The sequence below is a fragment of the Fukomys damarensis genome, unplaced genomic scaffold (assembly GCF_012274545.1).
Source record: "Fukomys damarensis isolate Sample0158 unplaced genomic scaffold, DMR_v1.0_HiC HiC_scaffold_24, whole genome shotgun sequence".
Taxonomy (NCBI): Eukaryota; Metazoa; Chordata; class Mammalia; order Rodentia; family Bathyergidae; genus Fukomys; species Fukomys damarensis.
Window position 1 is genome coordinate 24898821 of NW_022900936.1, and position 9137 is coordinate 24907957.

Sequence of the window (9137 nt, forward strand, 5' to 3'; positions counted from 1 at the left end):
AAAAAAAAAAAAAGAAGTAAAAAATAACTGAAAAAGGAAAAAATGGAAACAAAGTGTTTGTAAAAAGCGAAGGGTGAAGGGAAGGCAGGACTGGAATAGGGAAAAATAAGAATCAAGATACATCATGTAAAGGTACAAGATACCAATCACAAATGTAACTATATTGTTTACCTTAAATATACCATAAACTCAATAAAAAAGAAGTAAAAAATAATTGACATAGGCTTTATGAAATTTTTAAAGAATCTGAGATCATGAGGTTTGTGAAGATAATAGCAAAGCTTAGCTTCTTTGCAAAATGAATACTTTCAAGAAAAGCTAAATAGATCCTAATACTTGACAGTGACATCTAAGACTATTATCTTATGACGTTTCATACAACAGTAGTTAATTGCTCTTAAAGAGGAGATTAGGAATCATTAAAAGGTAACATTACTAATATAAGACACCAAAAACAAAATGTGTAATATCTTTGCTTTTATTTTACACATAGTCAATCAATCACCACACGTAAAATTTATCATGCCCAAATTTACTTAATTATCATCTTTATTATTGACCATAAAAAAAAAGCATGGACAGAGTTTGAAGGAACTAAAAAGAACCTTAATAGATGAAACTATGAAAGTCTTATAAAATCAGCACTTACAAATTCAAATATGATGTTATTTGAAGAACAGCAATATTCTTAACAATTATTTGCATGATTAATATTAATCTAAAAAGCCATATGTCTTTGTATATTCTTTTGCCTCAATCAACAGAAACTGTAATTTTCTCCTCTATGCAAATATGTCAGTTTCTGGAAGTGGGAGATTCATAGATAGAGTTAGAGGTCTGTGTGTGGGTATGTGAGAAAAAGAGACATAGTATACTAAAGAGAGGCTCCTGTAACTCTTCTTAAAATGCATCTGTCTTTAGTCTCAGTCATGCCCAGGTTAAGATAAGAAAGCAATTTGATTTCATTAGCTTGCATTTACAATCACTGAAACCAGTGGAACTAATGGGAATTTTTATTAGAAATGTAAACAAAAGCAATTTTGTCATTCTTTATTCTATACAACATGTAATACTAGATTTTAGCTACTTAGAAGTTAGGTTTTTATTGAAATCCTATTTCTCTCATTGACATTTAACACACACTTAAACAAGCTTTACAAAGCCTATGGAAGATTTTTAAAAATCTAACATTAATCCATAGATTTTCTTATTTAACTCACACAATTGTCTTGCATGGCAGTCATTATTATCCCCATTTTATGTAAGAAAAGTGAAGCCTACAGCAGTTATATAGGGTCCTAACCCAGGTCTCCTGAAGATAAGCCTATTTGTTTTATCCTGCATATAATAGAGATTGCTATGGGAAGCTCATAAATATGAAGTATCTGATTCTCAAAGATTAGAAACTTGGAATATACATTGGATTTTTGTACTGAATGCCATTGATTAGAGGCCCAGCCTATAGTCATTCTAGGATACATCATAGTTTGAAATATTAGCCTTTTTCCAGAGCTCTGAAAAAAAACAAAATAATAAATATTATGAATTTATACCTAAGATTTAAGACCTTTATTTTTCTAGTATACAAAAACAGTAATGGTGGAATGTAGAATCAATGAATTAAATATTATTAGTTGCCTATAATGATAGAATTATTCTAATATCTAGTATCTTATCTAATATCTTAGAATATTTAATTCTAGGATGATATAGTCCTTTTAAGCAGCTCTTTTAAATAAAACCAAAATTTGATGAGCTAAGACTGAGAATTAAAACAGCAGTATGAGGGCCAGGGATTTAACTCAATGGTTCCATTGTCTGTCTTGCAAGCAGAAGGACCCAAGTTCAATCCCCGGTACAAAAAAAAAGAAAAAGTATAGGCTTGATAATTTCTTGAGATAAGAAAAAAGTTGATGAAGAGATGAAATAGAATAAATCTAAATATATATAAAGCATGAACACATTACTGTTAGAGCACAGAACTACCCTGCATAAAGATTTATTCAAATGCACACAACTTTCCCTTCACACTCTATTCTGTACTTTGAAGAATAATGAATATGAATTTATTAACTTTTATAATTGCCATTTCTTGCAAGAATGCATAAAATATTCATAATCTTTTGATGTAGGTAGTCTGTTAAAATGTGAAAATTAAGACACAAAAAAACTTATGAAACTTGTCCAAGGTATGTATCTAGTCTAAAGTAATAGAATTTAGATTCAGAATCAAGCATTTCGCCAATAATTATATGCTTCTAACACTTCTATAATTACCCATAGAGCTAAGTGATCACTAATTCAGAATTGGTGTACTTTTCAATATTATTAGCTCTGATTTTCATTGTATAAAATTAGACACCCTGAAAACACATACCTTAAATATCAATGCTGTACTTTCTTGGTAACTTTAAAAACACAGTAACATTAACTACTACATTAACCTTAATTCTTGGCCACAAAGAGTTAATTTTAGTAATATAAAAATAAAGAAATCTTAGAAGAAAAAACATAGTAAGTTCTAAGTAGAGGAAAATATGAAGGGTAAAGAAGAAATCACAATGTGACCTGAAATTGCTAATGAGACCATGAGACCATTATACTAAGTTGATGGACCTAATGTTTTCAGAGCCTGGCGGACAGTCTCACTTCACTCCTGTACTGGCTAGACTTTCCAAGTGCAATGTCTAGAGTTTTACATGTCAGGACTACAGAACCACAGAAAAGTGCAATAAACTCTAATGTGAACCATGTATTTAAAATCTATCGTTTTTCTTGATTTTTTAAAAGAGAAAAGACCATAAATCACGTAATACACAAAACATTTTAATTCTAGTTATGCTTTAAAATATATGTATATAGAAAATTCTGACAATGAATATTAATAACTGTTGAATCTGGCATTCAGAAGGCTATATATCTTGTCTGGAGATTTTCTGGCACCTTAAGTTTAAGAAAGAAATCCTAAGTAATTGGAAATCTTAAGTAAGGAAAATAAGTGGATGCTAACTCAGCAGAGAAGGTAAGAAATGGTCTCCACTTCCCTTTTCTTTTTTACTCTCCCCAAATCAAACTGATTCGCTTAAATTCAGCAAGTTTTGATTATGCCCCCTAGACCACAAGATAAAAACTAGAAAATCTACCATAGGCTTAAAATTCATTACTACATGATCAGTAACTACATGATTCTTCTCTTTTAACATCCCATAGGTTTCAATGAATCATAGACAGAAGATATCCAATCAAGGCTGAGAAAACTGAACTACCTTAAATGTCTGAATATCAGCATTTAATGACATTGTTAAAATGACATTCTGAACTTGCCAATATTCTTATATGTGATATGTTTAATATATAAATATCTAGGGGAGAGAGGAAATGAGAACAATTCATCTAATAATCATTTTTAGTAATTCAGACTTTCAAAGACATCTTAATAATAGCATGAGCTTACATTAATCTAGTACAGTACTGTTTTGAAATTGCTTTTATATTCATTACTTAAAGGATCTGAATGCTTTCCATAAATACCATATTATAAGGAAAATATTGACCTAGATATTATTGAGAACTCAATAGCTCTCAAATGGAATTCTAAAATACTAAGATAAAATATATTAACATTTATAAAAATGAACAGGATAAATTACACTGTAGATATAATGTATGAAAATTTTTTTCTGTTCCTATAACCATATGGTAAAATATCATATGCAGATTATTCAGATTAGGGGTAATGATTAGAAACATGGGCTTACAAATCAGGATCTTTGGTTTTAATCCCAGTTTTGCTGCTTATTAGTCACGTGACTTGAGAAGTTGCCCGAACTTCTGAACCTCAGTTTTCCTATCTTAAAATGAGAATGATAATAATATTAATAGACTGATTTGAAAATTAAATGTAATAATATGGTAGAGTACATAGTGTGACAGACAGTTTATCCCCAGTTAACATCAGGCATTGATCTCTATTCTTTTTCTCTTCTGTATCAGCAACCAGCCACTGCCTACTCACAAGAAATGGTATCACAAATGAGCAAAAATATTCACTTAGACCTAAATACACTTGATACTGCCATTGATGTTGATGATGTTTTAAGGGTTAAATGGAAAATACTGTCAGTACACGTAAACTTTTTAGTTCAATGTCATCTATTTCTTTTCCATTTCATAAGTGGTTCAACTATTACAGCTTACACAGCAATTTTGTGTAAGCATAAGTTCCAATATTTATCCCTATTTTTCTAGCTCTAGTTAATTTTGGAATAAGAATTACAGATTATGATATTAAAAATTTCCAACATAAGGAGAAATGTTTCATTACATTTCATGTTTTTATCACTACTTTAGTAAGTTTAAAAAAGTACAATGTCATTCAGATACCATGTCTGAATGATGTGCTTGTAAAGTAACATTTACTTTAAGATCTTCTAAATTTACTCACTTTCTAAGCTTTGAAACATAATTTCCTGAACAAAAGATGCTTGACAAACACATACTACTTGTCTTTGAGAGCCATTTGTTCTTAAGTGGGCACAAGTTATTTTCCAGTGCTTTAAAGTTTCCAAATTCTATTTTTAAATACTGAGCTAGAAAGAAATACATCATTATGGAAATAACAAGAAACTTCAGAAAAATGAAAAACAATTAAGAATATTAGCACAACTTATCCATTAAAAATCAAGTGAAATTGACCCCACCTAAGCTGATTTAACCAACCCTGTATTTTAAAATATAATATATATGTTAAATGATTTCAAAACCATTGCAAGTGAAACCAGATATTAAGTTTCCATTCTTCATCAAAATAAGAATTATTTGTAATGAATACTAATATAAATGATAATATATCAATAGCTTACTACATTATTGTAGGATAATAGAAAAATACACCTCAGTAAGATCTAGTCTTCTTTATTCCTGTATAAAGTAGAAACTCTACATATAGTATTATATAACATAAATTAATATAATTTATATTAGTAATATAAAACTCTACAGTCTAATGTGACTTATTTTAACAGTGAATATTATTTAGGAGAGTGAGAGTACATTGATCCAGTCTTTCTAAATTCTAGATTCCAAGCTCAGGAACTAGAAAGTACATACACTAGAATAAACTACTCTTCTTTTTTCATGGCTCTTACAAAATACAATATTAGCTAATTCCCAGCTCTAACATTTCTACTTTTCTTGAAATAAAAGTAAAGATGTATATGTTTTCTAGTTATTTCATTTCCTTTGCATCAGTGTAGAGGCAAACAGTTTGAAATTGAATTTTTTAAATGTAAAAACAATTTGCAAACAAATTAATAAAAATATCATTTTGCCAAGATATTAATCTTAACTTAGCTGTAGTATAGTGGCCAAAAGTAAACAACACAAAGCCAGCCACATCTTGACATTCTAAGATTATACGTGAAACATGTAAAAATACACTCCTAAAAGATCATACTAGTTTATAGATTTAAATACATGTATCAATTATAACACTAAATTGAACTGAAAATTCCACATATTCTGACTTTTTATGCTTCATAGACCATTTCAACATCTGACATTAATTGCTTAACTCTTCCAAGTAATTAATTCTTCATATAATTAACAGTAGATCTGGATAGTGCAATTTGCTCATCATGGTTTCTTTGCAATTAATCCATATGAATTACCTGTATTTTTAAGTTTTAAAACACCAAGCTAAGATAGCTTAATTCCACATTTAAAAAAGAGAAACAGTTACATTTTTCTACAACTAGTTATTCAGAAAAAAACGCAGCTGTCATCTATACCGAGCTTTAGTATGAGAGGCTATTGAAATGAAAAACATAACATTGATAACATTCAGCTGACATCCATGGATACCTGGCTGTAATAGTTGACAACAATTTGTATAACCCCTCCTGTACAATTTGAAGTGTACTTATAACTCACTAAAATATGGATTTAAAACTTAGAAGCAAAATTCATTAGTGTTAGAGCTGGAGGTGGAAGGTGAATTCAATGTGATATCTGTCTCCAGGGAGCTTTCAGTCTAGTGACAAAGACATGTACACAGTGACCCCACAGCAATATTGACTGCCATACATATGATAATGGAGGTACAAAAGAAAGGGTAGAGACGTGAGAAATTCTGCTCATAATGACTGGGAAAGACTTAACTTTGTCCATGAGGCAAAGAAAGATTTCAACTTCTAAAAGAAGGAAGGGCAGTCCACCTGAGAGAAAATATCTCTGTGCTGGCAGTGCATTTAATTTTCATAGGTAATGATTGAGGTCATAACACGAGAAAGAGCAGAACTATTACTAGAATTAACTTCCGGGTCAGGATGATTCCTGCTGTACAGTATAGCTTCCTTTCCTAGATGACACAATTTCTGTTCCTTCACAGTGATCTGTACCTCCCATTTATCCCACCAGGTGGCCTCACCCTTTACAGGACTTAGGATGTACACAAAAAATAACACAGGCATCCATGTCCTTATTTTAAAACATGCTACATTTCACTGTGGCCAAAAAAATCAAACACATCTAGGTGTATTTTTGTCCCCTTTCCTCCCCATTCTCCATCATTTCAAAGGAATGGGAGATAGCGCTGCTGCCATATGGAATGCGCAATAAAAATGTATTCCATTTCTTTAAACCTTCCAGTTTTCTACTTCAGTTTGTCAAGTGTTCTTAATTCTAAGAAATCATAATTCATAACATGGGGGAGGTTGCAGATTTTTGGCTCAGGAGATAGTGCAGATGTTATTCCTTAAGGAAGACGATCGTGATTGCTTATGTGAGTAATGGCTGTGAGTCGGCTAGAAGCCAAAAGTTCTCTTATACCAGAATGTATAAACCATTCTCCTACTGAAAGAAGGTCCCCAGTAGGATAATATATTATTACACATGATTCAAATTACAGGATCTGCAGCAGGGGAGTTTGGGACTGATTCAGGACAGTCGCCCCCCTGAATACTGATGATGGGATGATGGAATGCCACATGAATTAAAAGAGCCATGATTTCTCATCTAAATCCTTCATATGCTTTAAAAAGTGACTCTGCCTATCATTGTACTCTTTAAGCTTCTTAAATGAATCATACACTATGATGAAACCTTTGTCAATGTTCTTAAATTGCCAAGTCTTTGAATAATTATATTCAAAGGTTTCTGTAAAATAATAGACAATGAAACTTTACCTTTTATGCTAGAAATCTGTGTCCCTTTAATGCCAGTAATGTAATAAAGACATGATTTAATAGAAATTGCATTGAAGTGTGACCCAGTTTCACTCTTTGGGATTCTATAAAGCAATCTGAAATCTTCACATGCCACATGTTACAGCCTCTTTAAGTTATCTATACAACAGACTTTATCTCTGATGAGCTAAATACACATATACAATAAAAAATTATGTATCCTGTAGATAAATGAACTCACCCATGAATATTATTTCATTTGGTCTAGTTTGGTTATATAACAACCCCATAAATTTGTTAGAGGTATTACATCATGAATAGAGATCAGGCATATTTATAGAAACACCAAGGCAGATGTTAAACACTATGCTGTCTGAAAAACAAACTGCTTTGCTACAACATATTCTGAAATAATATGTAATCTGGTCCCTCAACTCCTTTTCAAGCTGGTTCTTGTATTCAGTATTTCTAGTAAATGGATGCAAATCAGGTGCATTGTGCTGCAATGGGAAGGGGGAGATCTGTCCAGAAATGACCTCAGTTCTATTCATTAATAAAATGGCATGTTGGCTGAGAGCAGTGAAGAATGAAATATAGCAAGACTGAACTTTCCTCCATGTGACAGATGCACATAAGTGCTTTTTGGATAAAGCACTGTATGTAAAATGGCCACTGCAGCACAAAATCTGGAAACATTAAAGGCAGCTTTAAGATGCAGATCGCTTGGAAAAACTGCAACTTCCATGGCAATGCACCCCCTTTTCTCTGTTGCCTTGCACATGTCTAAATCCCAACTTAGAGAAAGGATGTATTCATGAGAAAAGGAGTTAGGTAAAATAAACAAGGGCTGTATTTTGTTTCAAACGTCATTTTAAAGAAAGAAAAGGTAATTTTTGTAAGTTCAAAATAAAATAGAATTGTACGATGACTCACTTCCAGTGACTGCAGGCACCAATGGGAGAAAAAAAGTAAAAACTATGAGAGAATGTAGCCACATTTTTGCATAGCGGTTTAAATTATGCCAGCAGAATAATTAATGGAAGGACCTAATATGGGGAGAGGGGTAGCAGGAAAGGGGGAGGCTATGTTAAACAAAGTTCATTACTGCATGATGTAAATGAGTTTCTCACCAGTGATGTCACTGATTGGCTGAGCTGCAGAGCTGGCTTCGAGCATGGCCGGATTGGCTGCTAGCTCTTCTGGTGCCTGCCTGCTTGGGCAGCGGTTGAACCAGATATTTTCTGTCTCTCTTGTTGTCGTTTGAAGCAAATCTTGTTCAGCCCAGCTGTGTCTCCATAGTAGTGGCACCCTAAGAGAGAGTCTCCCTCCTGCTTCCCACAGCTCGTCTGTGAGGCGGTCGCTGCTGTGAAATACCAGCCCTTGGCACCAAGCCCAGACAGCATTCTCAGATCCATCTATAACACATACATACAAAAAGAAAAATAAAAAAGCAGTTCTTTCATCTGAATTGCATCCTAAGGAGGATTAAGAAGGCTTCTATTGCTACTGATTTGTGTTCTTTCAATTTGATGGTCAAAATAGTTTTGAAATACAGTATCTTCTCATCTGCAGTAGAACACCATTGGATAAAATTGGTTAAATAGATGGGGGAAGATCCCCTTTCCCATGTTTACCTTGATTACAGAAAAAGATTCTTCTTTTTCCTCCTAAGCACCATAACTGAGGATTTTGGTCCCCTACCAGAATTTTAAACTCTCACCAGATTTCTAAGTACAGCCGAGTCATTATTTTCAGGTTAAGACATGGGATCTTAATTAGCATTCTTTTTTAGCTATGCGAAATGAGACAGGGCATGAAACAGAAATAATCTATGGAGAGGCAGAGAGAGAAAGAAAAAAATCTGTGCAGCTTTTACAGTTGAGCTGACACCCCCTCCTTCCCCACTCTCCCTCCACCCCCCTTGCAAAAAAAAAAAAAAAAAAAAAAAAAAGA

General features: G+C 32.6%; 1 long non-coding RNA gene across 2 annotated transcripts in view; it reads right to left on the reverse strand.

The window, feature by feature from the left end:
• Nucleotides 1–8034: 8034 nt before the first annotated feature.
• The window catches only part of LOC117287491, a 72419-nt gene continuing 71316 nt past the window's right edge, over nt 8035–9137 (reverse strand). For both annotated transcript variants that reach the window (XR_004518784.1, XR_004518783.1), the window contains one exon: nt 8035–8599. This is a non-coding gene — a long non-coding RNA (uncharacterized LOC117287491). The remainder of the gene's footprint in view (nt 8600–9137) is intronic.